Here is a 13,886-nt window from a genome sequence, read left to right as displayed (position 1 = left end):
AAAAAAAAAAAAAAAAAAAAAAAAAAAAAAAAAAAAAAAAAAAAAAAAAAAAACAGGAAAACAACATTGAAGCACAAATAGCCAATTGTTAGGGAATGCATATATACATGAGGGGACTTACATTTCAGTACAAGGCTGAGCTTGTAAAGCTAAGACTAGATGCAAAAGAAACTTCATAGCATTCTGTACAGAAGTGGTCCGTGTGAAAATTAACCTTGTTACCTCCACAAAGCAGGATGGACTGTTTTCTTTTTCAAAAACCAACTCTCCCATTTAGACATCTCCAAGAACTGTAGTCAAATGTACTTCTGGGTCATCACTGAAAATGTCAATATGCAGCTAAATATGAAAAAGGTGTATGTCTATGCTTCCTTTATTTAGAGGTACAACCTAAAGGGCAGGAGTGCTTTATGGGAAACAAAATCTTCAGCAATCTTTGCCAAAGCATGTGAAGGACAGTGTTGTCACATTATTCTTGTTATGTTTGAAGTGAAAGCTGCCATCACTTCCAGCACCTTAGTATTAACAGTCAAATCAGGGGATCACTGACCCTCGAATCACATCAACTTTGTCCTCGTATATCTTGTAATAAAACCAATGGCTTTCAAAATACTGTGTGAACCATTATCCTTTTTAAATCAGTTGTCTCCACAATTTCAGAGATATCCCTACAAAAGAATATCCAAGCAATCAGATTGGTAATTTCTTCATTAAAATAAACGAATGCCCTGTAAATAGGGAAGAGGATGGAACAGTCACTGCTACCTGCATTCCTGATCCTGTAAAGATAATCCACACTTCTGGACCCACTCCATGCTTTGGTAGTGACTCACATTTAAAGTGCCCCAAAGCAAAATTATAATGTCTGCCATTCTGTCTTCTGAAAGGATTTTCCACATTTAAGGAAAACAATATCCTTTTAGTTACACAGGCTTGACAGGGCAATCATATAACATTGTTGTGCCCCGGTCGCTTCAACATCTTCTCATTCCTCCTTTTTTCCCCTGACACACCAACACCAAATTAGTCAAAAAATCTCCTACTGATGTTACTTTGTTTTTTTTGAAAGGTTTTTTTTTTTTGCTATAGGGCGCGTGCACTCGCCAGACAGAGAGAGACAGAGAGATAGAAAGCAAGAAACCGCCCCCTAGGCAGGATGGCCACGCCGCAATCCCTTCTCCTCCATTCTTCTCTCGGGATCTTGGGCACGCACGCACACGCACCTAGCGTGAGTTTAAGCCAGGTCCAGGACTCGAACCGCAGTCAACTACGAGGGAGTCCAGCGACATAGCCATTACGCTAATTGCTGGTCCCAACTGATGTTATCTTTAAAAGGATTCTTGTTCTGTTCACTCCGTCCTATTCCCTCTGCCTGCTCAGATGCCTAATAATTAAGTTATCCTGCAACTTAATTATAAAATTCTGCCTCAAATCTCTTTTACAATTTATGATACACCGTATCTAAGTACTATTTTTAAAGCATGGTTCTAATTTTGTCACTACGGGTCAGGAAACAGCATTGGAGGGTGAGAATGGAGTGGACGGACAGAGAGAAGATGAAGTTATGAATGATTTTACAGTTTTTCTTCATACTTTTTTTATACTTTCCGAAGTCTATAACATGACCAAGTGTTACTTTTAATGGAGATGGAGTAGAGAGTATACTTTTAAAAACCTCCAGAGATTCTCCACTGCCGGGAGAGTCCATTTCAAGCATTTATAAAATCTGGCCCCTGCCTACATGACCAGCCTTTCCTAGCACTGCTTGCCTCCCCCACCCCGTCTGTTCATGCAGAATGTGTAATTACCGTGTTAAATGTTTGCAACGCTTTCTTTCATCATTTTCAGAGAGACAGAAAGCGAAAAATCACCCCTCAGTGGGGATGGCCAAGCTGTAATCCCCTCTCCTCTATTCTCCTCTCGGGATCTTGGGTACACACACACACACACACATGCGCATGAGTTTAAGCCACCAGGTCTGGGACTCAAACCGCAATTGACTAAATGGAAGTCCAGCAACATAGCCATTATGCCATCTGCTGGACCCTATCTGTGACCTCTTCTATTTAAATAAACTGCTGACTGCGTAAGGATGGCACTGTCTTATCTTGGTCAACTTTCTATCACCTACTATTGATAATACTTATTTAAAGAGCAATGGGTCTAATTATCAATGACTTGTATATACTTGGTACTTAGAATCAGAACCACTTCTGAATAGAAGAAAAGCGACCTTGGAAAGGCAAAACTTCAGGGCCACTGGTGGCACAACATAACACATAGCTCTGTAATGCTGGACTCACATAGGAAGGTCTCAGGTTCACATCCTGAGGTCTCCCTGCCTTACAGGTATGTGTGTACACATGCCCATGATCCCAGTTGGTGAGGCTGGGGGTAGATGGTGGTGTGGGGCCCATGTTAGGGGTCTTTCTCTCTTTTCCTCTCTCTGAATAAATGAACAAACTTTTTATAAAAAGGTAGAAAATCACAAAAATATTTAAAGTAAACCTCACGACTTTAAAACAGCAAAGTCTTTACATATGCCATTTGTGATCATCTCTAGTGCTTTCCATTAGCCAAATAAACCTGCTGTAACTCTCGTTAGTATAATTGTTTGCAAGGCTGTATTCTAGAATAGATGACTTAATAACATGTCTTCATGATTATTTATGTCAGGGATCAAGCAAGTCAAAGAAGGAATATTTACTACTAAAATTAATTTTTATCCCATTATACATAATATGAAAAAAAATCACTAATATTTCTTGTTTAAAGGCTAGTTTGTTACTGGCAAGAAATTTTTTTATTTCTTTTGATTAGTATAACTGGATAAAGAAATCAATTTGGTAAAACTCATATTAATGTATTTCATAATGATAAAATTATATCATACAGTCAAGGGTAATTAGCTTTATTGATTATAAAAATGTATCATTTGAAAGGTATGATATTAACATGTTATTCTCTGGTCGAAATAAAGTGTTGGAAAGGAAGACTTTGAATGTTTAAAAGTATTTCAGTTGTTGAAAGAGAGTAGATTTAAATATGTAAATACACAAAAGTGGCTAGCTCCCTTTGTAGCACTGAGTGCAACATAGGGAGTTATCGAAAGCCTTAATACCTCCACAGATTAGTAAATCTGTGGCAGATTAGCTAATTAAAATACAGCAATGACTTCTGGAGTTTTACATTCTGGTCATAGTGGTCTATCCCTGAGAAATTCCATCTGCTGGTGCCATCCTCCCCAATCCCTCCATCCCCCCAAAAGATCAGTGTATAAGAGTTCAAGTCTGCCAAAACTGTTCCTTGTCATCTACACCTGCCACACTGATATCAAGAGGGTGAATAAATGTGTCATGTGCCTTACTCCAAGTGTAGAAGTACTCATATATCCACTGACCTCTTGGGAATCACCCTGACAGGACCAAAGCAATTAGAAACAAAGTAATAGAGGAAAATTATCTTCACCCTTTCACTTTGGAAGAAACCAAAATACTTCTAAAATAGAGGTCTCAATTTCTTGAATATTTTGCAAACTCATTGTAACAATAACCTCTGACATTTGATGACTTCCCTATTTTCCAGAACTCCTTGAAACATTTACCAATTATTTAGTGCCTATATCCTGCCTTTCATTTGTTATACTTATTTTATTTTACTGTTTGAATCTCATTACTCTTTGGCATCTGCAGTCCAAGACTAGTGTCTTATTCCCACTCTATCTCCAACACCTGGAATTGTGCTTGACACAGGGTACCCATTCAACAGTTGCTTGTTGTTGGACATTCCATATAAGGGAGGCTGCCCAGTAAATGCAGTTCTTTCCTAAATTCTGTTATCCTTTGAATAGGTAGTCCATTGATTCAAACAGCTTTTCAAGTTCTCTAGCTAGCTGGCAAATTGAAGGAAGGAATCTTCTTCACCACCTGGTTCACTGTGCTTGCTTTCATTGTGAGTGCTGGTATTTAGGGCACCCAAGATTCTGGCATCAGCTACAGTTAGCATACATTACAACAGAGAAAGCTAGCTCTTCATGTGGGGGCTGGAGGGGGTGGGGAGAGTAACTTTCAGACACAGGACCGAAAAAGCTGCTCCTCCAATCACTGGGTCTGTTCCATTGTTGGCTGTCTTTCCACGCCTTTCTCATGGGTATAGTGTAAATATGTATTCATTGACTTTTTTTTTTTTTTTTTGAGAGAGAGATTTTTCTATAGGGTGCATTCATTTGCTAAAGAGACAGAGACAGAAGGCGAGAAACCACCTCTCTGAGGGGATGGCCATGCCACAATCCCTTCTCCTCCATTCTCCTCTAAGTATTTTGAGCATGCACACACACACACAATGTGAGTTTCAAGTCCCAAATTCCAATAGTCAAACAGCAGTTGGCCACATGAGAATCCAGTGCTTTAACTACTATATCAACTGCTGGCCCCAGAATTCATCAACTCTTATCATAAAAATGGAAAAGAAGATTTCAACAGTGACCATCAGGAGGATAGTGAGTAGAACATACCGATCAGTTAACTTCAGACTCCTAGATGACAGGTAGTTTGCCCAAAGTCACATAGAAAATACCTAAGTGACAACTGAAATTCAAGCTCGGGTCTGGACTTAAAATGAAACATTAAAGTTCTTTCTGCCATGGCATACTGCTTCAGCAGAAAAAGCACTCTTTTTTTTTTGGAGAGGTTTTCGCTATAGAGCGTGTGCGCTGCTCGCCAGACAGACAAAGAGAGACATAGAGACAGAAAGCGAGAAATCACCCCCCAGGGGGGATGGTCATCCACAATCCCTTTTCCTCCATTCTCCTCTCGGGATCTTGGGCATGCACGCACACGCGCCCGGCATGAGTTTTAAGTCACCGGGTCCGGGACGCGAACCGCGGTCAACTACATGGGAGTCCAGCGACATAGCCATTACGCTAACTGCTGGTTCCCGCAGAAAAAGCCCTCTTAAGAATGCCAGAAAGTATCCCCATATGGCATACACAATGCACACAAATCCACCCCACAAATGCAAAGGACTTACAAATGGAGAGGAGGATCCAAACTTACCAGTAACTAAAGAAATACAAATTATATAAGCCACTTTTCATCAACAAACGCTTAAAATAAGGCAAAGGGATAGACAAACTGTCAGACTAACACAATGTGAACGAAATTTAAATAGGCATAATTTTCTGGGGGACAGTATTAACAATCTTGAAAACATTCATATCAATTGATATAAGAAATGTGGAATTAACTATTGAAGACATTTTGTAGTTTTATCAACTAGGGAGAAATAAAAGTTCACCTGTTGAAATATCCATTTTGTAAGGTGAATAATAATGTGACTGAATGTATAAAAGAAAACGAAATGAAGAAAAGAACAAACTAAAAAATAAAATAGTTTTTCTTTAATTTTTTTTTATTTCAGGAGATTCATGTTATTATTCTGAGCCTATTGAAATTAAGATTAAAAAAAAAAGAATCCTTGCCAGGATGTCTGTGAAGATCAAATAAACAACAACTGCGAAAGTGAAAAATAAAAAAAGTAAAGAAATCATAGATACAAAGAAATATTTGTGTAGACTGACATTAATCACATTATTACTTATCAAAAAGGAAGGGTAAAATGGTACATTCATAAGATGGACTATGATCATTCTTACAGATATACTATAAAAATCATGGTCTATATCTTAGTGACACAGAAAATGTTCAGATATAGCATATGTGAAGAGACTATAAACCAAATTTGTATGTACACAAGTACACAGCATATGAATGATCCCAAGTATTTCTATACATATAGACATCATCATTACTGAGTGTGGAATTATGAATGACTATTTTATTTTCTTTATAGTTTTCTGTCCTGTTTTGTTTTGTAATAGAGCTTTGGTAAATAAAAATAACAAATGCTATCTTGAAACTAATCAGTACCAAACCTTGAATGAACAATGGGCATAAGTCATTCACATAATGTAAAAACAAATTTGGTAATTTTAACTTTTTTTTTCTCATTTTTTTAAAGTTTATATATTTATTTCATGACAGTGAGAAACAGAAGGAGAAAAACATGCAGCCTTGACAGGATCTTATACCATGATCTACCCCTCCCACCCACAGCCATCTCCACCAGCCTGTATCATGAGCATGCCTGGTATGTACAGATCACCCAGGGACGAGAGCCTGCTATCTTTCAAAAAGATCCACCATCATTTCAACAAACATTACAAGTGCACCATCAACCCATCCCTGTCTGGCAAACTTATATTAATTTAAAATATATTTTAATAGCCGTCCAGTGTTAATTTATAGAATGATAATTTTGCTTACAGTGATACACTTAAGGAAAATGCCACATATTTTGTAAATCTTAAATTCAAAACAAAATTAAATTCTGCATTTTAATGTAATTAAGCATATTTCATGTCTGCACAGCAGTTTAGGGACTATGTTTACCTGCAAAGCCATCACTGACCCAGAAACATGATTAGTGAGCTTTGACCTTAAATACTGGGTCATCAGAAAAGTCATGACGCATTTTTGCATAGAAAAACACAGAAAAATATGTCATGACTTTCCTGACAATGTAATAGTTAAAAACCACCAAAAGCTTGACCCTTAATTACAATAAAGGCTAAGGTCCCACTTCTTATTCAAGAGAGCTTAGTTGCTGAGACGCTCTAATTTTAATTCATATTCCTAGAATTAGTGGATTGGCCAAGTCAGAATACAAAACAAGTCAGCCATCTTCCCAACATCTCCAAAGCAACCACTACTAATTGATCAAGTTAGAAGACAAAAGAAACATACATGTCATATCTGCTCTAATCTCTATTTTTAGATTCAGACAAAGAAATTCCAGTTCACACAATTATTCAAAACTGACGCTAGGGGAAAACATTTTTTCTGGATATACTATATTCTTGTACGCCTTCAGAGGATTCTCTATAAAAAGACAAATAGCAAAGTCCTTTCCCATGAAGAAAATTGAGTCCTCCTAAGACAATTTCAGTCTAGATGTTGCCATTATAATAAACAAACAAATTCTATACACTAAAAAGCGTGTGAAAAGAAATGCGTAAAGATGATAGTAGTTGTTTTAAGGTAACTTAATTATTAATTCACTTTCTTGTTTTTAATATTCTCATATTTTGATTTTTAGTACAAAAACCAGAAATTAGAAATTCCACTTAACTTTATATTCAAAAGCAAGATGTTAGCACTCCTATTTATAAATAGATGGTAGCATGGTGACTCAGAAGATCTTTTCCATTTGTGTCATCTTAAGTAAGCTGACCCTTCAGGCCTCTATTATCCTCATCTATAAAAATAGAGGGTGTGAAGTAAATAGTCTCCAAAATCAGATTCAGCTCTAAAATCCCAAAACCATACCTACACTATATCTGCTAGTTAAAAGTAGCAAATTATCATTCCAGTAAAGGTTTCCAAGTCTTAGCAGCACTAATGACCAGGAGAAAGGGAATCGCGATTCCGTTGGCCTTATTCTCTATGAGAAAGGACATCAATTAGTGTACGCCTCCAAGAACTCACAGTCATTCACACCACACAAGTAAGAAAGATTTACTTATTTGGCTGATTAGGCAGATGGAAAATATTGTTCATTAGGCTCCACAAACTACAAACTTAAAAAAAAAAAAAAACCTAAAATTTCCAATTATGGATACATTTGTCCTCTTTCATCTTTAGGCTTTACTGAGTGCATAAGGTTTTCTGAGTGCCATAAACATCAATGAAACCTCCCAGATTCAAAGTTATAAAGTATGTAATACAGAATGCCATGGTCTTTCAGGGGAAAAAAAGGTAGGAGAGATTCCTATAAGGGTACTGTGATCCATTTAAGTCACTTAAAATAAGAATCAGAGGTTCAGATCTTATTAATCTATCTCCTTCAAAAGCTTGAATGCTTTTCCTCTTCTCCAAGAAGATGAATTCTTATTGGTAAATTATTTACTTATTGATAAATTTTACTGATAAATTACATTGATTATTAAATCATAATTCTCAGCTATTACTAAGGTAGTACCCTAATCACCTTATCTTGTCACTAGTGTACCCTTTTAAAAACATGAATTTCCATCAGGACTTCACTCTGCTTAAAGAGACAATTTTTTTTTCTTATTTTCAGGGTTTAAAACCTTCAAAAGAGGACCAGACCCACAGTGTAGCGGTTAAGTCCTATGCATGGGGAGCCAGATCCTACATGTTGGATCGTGGTTCGAATCCAAACCCTTGCAGCTTGAGAAACAGGTTGGGCACATGCTTGGGTGCCCCAAATCTTGATGGCATGGAAAAAAGGAGGAAAAAGAATTGAGACATGACCACGTCCAATGAGAGGAATGCGTGCCCTTGCTCTCTTACACTCTCCAACCCCTGCCTGTGGTAATAAAAAATAAACAAAATCTTCAATGGTTTCTTACAAACCACAAGATGAAGTTCAAACAATATCACATACTTAGCAAAATTTTTTTATATTCTCACTTCCCTTCTCTTTGACACATTCTTATCATTATCTCCACAAATCTCAAGACTTCAAACCACTTTAAATGACCATAATTCTCTTTTATGACTCCTGTTACCAACTCAGTATATATCCTTAACATGATTTTATTTATGAATCTTTCTTGATAGACAGGTTTGAAGCTAGGAACTTCCACCAAAATCTTACAATAACCTCTAAATTATACCTTGGTGTCCTCAGGGAATGCCAGGAGATGTTCACAGATATTGGCCAAAAAAAGGATTTCCCAGATGAATACAAATATTCAACACTACATTCACTGAAAAAGTATTATCATACTAAAGCCTCAGAGAAAAACTATAATCACAAAATAAGAACAACAAAAAACTATAAAGTCCAGCATTGGCTAAACTGATTTGAACATATTTTTCATTATATCTGTAGGCATCTAACGAACAGTATCCACAAGAAACACGAATACAGTACACCATCTATCACTTTACTGTAAATACTTCATCATCTTTCACTTTTTCTCAACAGACTGAGTTCTTCAAACAATATACCCCCTGAGCTAGGAGAGAGATTGGCCCATATTAAGGATACTATAAATATAACAAATTTACATTACATTTGTAGTGTTAAATAAAATTACGTAAGAAGACTAAAATTTCTAATGAACTACATTTAATGTTTACATTTCAAGAATTAAAGTATTTGTCTTTAATGAAAATGTTGCGCTATACCTGATTAGAAAAGAGCAAATCAACAAGACAGTTTCTCAGTAAGGTGAAAGTAAGCATTGTAATTTCCTTCCTCCAGCCCTCCAGTCAGGATTTTAGGCATGTGCACGTGCACCCAGTGATCAACAATGCTTTCTTTGCTATAGAAATGAAAAAAAAAAATTTCTACAATCCATAGGACACTATGTGTTATAGTCTAATTTTAAACCATACTAATGTAAGATGTCAACAATTAGAGAACTGTGTGTAGAGTATCTAGGAATTTCCTATACTATCAAGTTTCCTACAGGTCCAAAACTATACTAAATTTTAAAAATCACTTGAGAAAAGAAGTTTCAACAGTAATTGGTTATTTATTTGAAAATAAAAAACAAACCAACCCTAATGTGCTCCACGTATAAAATATATTTCAAAGATTTCAAGTACATTAATGAAGATATAAACTGAAAAGTGAACTCTTAAAACTTTCAAATGAAAAGACAATAGAAAATATTTATGACCTTGAGAATATTTATAAAAATAATAGAAAAAGAAATAGTGATTACTATATTAAAACTTAAAACTTCTGAACCACAAGAAATCAAACACAAAGTGAAAATATATGGTATAAATGAGAGAAGATATTAATAAACTGGTATTCAAAATATATTTTTAAATTCATAAAGGGGCCAGGCAGTGGCACAGCAATAAAACATGAAGTTCTGCAAGGTTGACCCATGTGGGAAGGGTCCAAGTTCACGTCTGCAGACCTCCCTGACACGAACCACAAGTGAACTCATGATCCAGGACTGGCTGAAGCTAAGGATGGTGTCAATACCCTGATGGAGGTATTGTATATCTCTCTGTCCATCTCCCTCTCTTTCTCTGTTTCACACACATGGAAAAAAATTAGTATTTCCTAAAAAATCAACTCATAAAATAAGAAAAATTGAAATCAAACAAATGAAATAATGGGCAAGATATAAACTCATAATCCACAGAAAAGGAAACTTTATTGTAAAAAAAGGGCATGGAATCCTACTTCACTAGTAATCAGAAAATATAAATTAAAACAATTAATTCCATTATACATCCATCAAAAGGCCAGGTATTGGCGAGAATGTGTAAGAGTTGGCTGGGGCCAGCAGGTGGCGTGGTGGTTAAGAGCACTGAACTTTCACATGGCCAACAGCAGTCGGGGCTTCCTCTCTCTCTCTTTCTCTCTCTCTCTCTCTCTCTTTCTCTCTCTCTCTCCCTCCCTCTCTGGTCAAATTAAAATAAACAAATATAGTTAGATAAAATAATCCCTTTAAAAAACATAAAAAAGAGTTGGCATAGCCCACTGATAGACACTAAAGAAGGGAACTATATAGAAGGGAACTTCAAACATTTCATGGAAAATGGAATTAAAGTAAATGTTTATTTTGGTGCAAAATAAACCTGAAGTCCATGCATAATTTTGTTTTAGTACACATTTTTCATGATACGTTAAGACCTCTCATATCCTTAAAACTGGGCTCATCCACAGAGAGAAATATAACAGAGAAACTTTTGCTCAGATGCATATACAGACATGTACAAGGATATTTGCTGCAGTAAGTTTTGTGAGAGTGATAAACTGTCAACAATCCTAATGTCCATAATAAGAAAACAACTGAATATATTGTAGGCTATTTATATAACAGAATACATATAATAATTATATAGATTACAACTAAGTAGATATAGCTGATATAGCTGATGTATCAATTAGGACAATTCTCAAAAAAAAAACTAATAAAAATGTTAGCAAACAGTATATTTATTTAACATAATTTATATAGAGTGTAAACAAGTACAGTATTTTTTTTTTTTTAATGCCAGAAGGCCCATGGTCATGCCACAATCTCTTTTCCTCAATTTTCTCACCCTGTTGGAACTTTCGGCATGCCTGCACATGTGCCTGGTATATTTTTCAACAGCAGGGGCCAGAACTTGAACCATAGCTGGCCATGTGGGATCCTGCTCCTTTAATCACTAGACTATAGGACTGGTCCAAAACAAGTACAACATGTTTTTAAAGGATTAAAAAAAATGCTGGGACCAGAAGTTAGCGTAATGGCTATGTCGCTGGACTCTCACGTAGTCAACCACGGTTTGAGTCCCGGACCCGGTGGCTTAAACTCACGCTGGGCATGCCCAAGATCCCAAGAGGAGAATGGAGGAGAAGGGATTGCAGCGTGGCCATCCTCCCTGGGGGGCAATTTCTCGCTTTCTGTCTCTCTGTCTCTCTCTCTCTGTCTGGCGAGCACACATGCCCTATAACAAAAACCTCAAAAAAAAAAAAAATGCTTGGTAACTAAAAGCACCAAATCCGGGTAAATGCTTGTTTCAGGAAAGGGCTACAAGATGACTATATAAGGTGAGGTACTGTGGGATTCTATGTCTATAACATTCTCTTTCTTTAAACAGAAAAATACAAAGCAAATATGGTTAAAAAAAAAAAGGAAATTTTACAAAGTTGAGTGTTGGGCACCCAAGTTGTCATACATATTTTCTCTGTATTCAAAATCCTTTATAATAAAAATGCATAAAGATAAAGCTTGGCAGAAATAATTTCTTAGTGACTCTTAGCCTATCATTCCAAGTTTTCCACTAAGTTTATTTTTATGTCATCATGTCCTTTTAATTTTTCTTTGCCTTATGTACACAATCCTTCTGGTACCAAATAATAACAGACTGATTTTTCTGTGGAATTTTACCTTTAAAAAACCCATAATTTTTTCCTGAAATTTTCTCTTAACAGAGGTATTGGATTTTGTGTTCACTCACAAGTGAATGGCAACATATTTTTCTTTTCTCTTTCAATAAACTGATGCTTGTAGCATATACCTGCTACATAAATAAGAACAAATTTTTATGGATTTTAAAAAGCTGTCTCTGTCCTATTTTCTAGCTTAGACTATTTCTGATAAGAAATCTGCTGTTATCTTTATTTTTGTACCTTTGTATATAATGTCTTTATATATATATATGGTTATATTCAGATTGTTCTTTTTAGCATTGTCTAAAAGCAAGTTGACCATATACCTTCATATGGTTTTCTTCCTTGTTCTTATGTGGTTGGGTTCATTGGACTTTTTGGATCTGTTAACATAGTGTTTTCATCAAATTTGGAGCATTAGTTCAAATAATTTTGCACTCCCCATGTTCTTTTTGGAATCCAATTATACATATACTTGCTGTTGCTCTCTGGTGGTGGTGTGATGGTGGTAGTAATGACTTTATTTATTAGTAAGTTCTAAACTAATTTTGTGAAATCTGTATTCTTTGTAGTGTATAGCACTGAATCTCTGCTTGTTTAGCTTAGTAGTTAGCTAATAATTAGATGATTTCTTTGATCATCTGAAACCATTATGTCCCCTAGTCTTTGATGCAGAGCTCTGTGTTGATGAGGCCATATTTTTGACAGCTTCAGGACTCACTAGCCCTGAAATATGATACCTTGGAAGTCCAGGAAACAGTGGAGGCAGGAGGGCCCCTCACACCTTCTCCTTCCTCCCTACATGCAATAAAGCCTAGGAAGGTCACTCTCTAACCTTCTCCTTCCCTTTTCCCATGAAAACCGCCATAGGACAGGTATATTGCCCTATATCTGGAGGAAAGAAATGCCACAAAGGGACACCAAGGATAGTCTAATCAAGCATGCCTTATTATTCCCCCAGTTTACTGCTATTAGATCAAACCTATCTGTTCTCTAATCACACTTCTCTAAGGCTGTCCTTAGGGAATAAATCTGTGTAAAAAATACACAGATTCACCCATTTTTTTATGAATCTTTATTTCTGAAGGTGCTCATGTCATGTAAAATTAATATTAAATAAATGTGTATGCTTTTCTTTTATTGATCTTTATTATTTTTTTGGGGGGGGGGGTTCCTTAACCATGAACCTTGTGATGGGTAAAAAAGAAAGCTTTTCTATCCTATTCATTCAAAACATACCAGGCAACAGACAACTCTGCCTTGGCTTTTACTTTAAATAATACTTTGCACAGAGCCTTGACGTCAGCCAGCATTGAGAACCAGGAGCAATCTTAGGTATTTTCTGATTATCCTCACAGACCAATGTGGTCTTCTAACTTGTCAGGTGTATGTCAGGGCTTCCTCAAAACCCCCATGAACATCTCATTCCCCAGCTTTTCCTTTTAAGTTTCTTGTGCAGCCTACTTTGTTCCAAGTGATATTTCCCACTAAGGTAGCAAGAATATTAAATGACTGGGTTTTGTTTTGTTTTGTTTTTTGGCAACCCCTCACCCCTACCCAAAAAAAAAATAAAAGAAAGAAAAGGTAAACAACTGTTTGTACTAGAAGACTCAAAGTCAACTAAAGATAATCTTTGTGGATGGGATCGTCCAGAAAGCTACTATTCTAAGGAAAAGAGTTTTCAAAAATGATCTAACAGCATATGCCACCTCCAGTGACTGTCAGAGTGGTAGCACTCACCACGATGTACAGTTATACATTTTCTTTTTTAAAAAAACTTCACTAGAGGGTATGTGCACTTGTTGGAGAGAAAGAGATAGAGAAAGTGAAAATGCACCCTATACTCTATGGGGAATGGTCACACCACTTTCCTGTCTCCATTTCTCCCTCCTTTTTCTCTCCATCTTCTGAGATTTTGGACTTACATGCATGTGAGCCAGTGTGCTTCTCAA

General features: G+C 36.3%; 1 protein-coding gene across 6 annotated transcripts in view; it reads right to left on the bottom strand.

Annotated features, from left to right (window-relative positions):
- The window catches only part of PPP1R9A (protein phosphatase 1 regulatory subunit 9A), a 361,745-nt gene that overhangs the window by 181,356 nt on the left and 166,503 nt on the right, over positions 1-13,886 (bottom strand). The window lies entirely within an intron of this gene.

This window comes from Tupaia chinensis, unplaced genomic scaffold (genome assembly GCF_000334495.1).
Source record: "Tupaia chinensis unplaced genomic scaffold, TupChi_1.0 Scaffold000544_1, whole genome shotgun sequence".
Lineage (NCBI taxonomy): Eukaryota > Metazoa > Chordata > Mammalia > Scandentia > Tupaiidae > Tupaia > Tupaia belangeri.
Note: the sequence above shows the minus strand (reverse complement) of the source record. Positions and strands in the feature narration are given on the sequence as shown.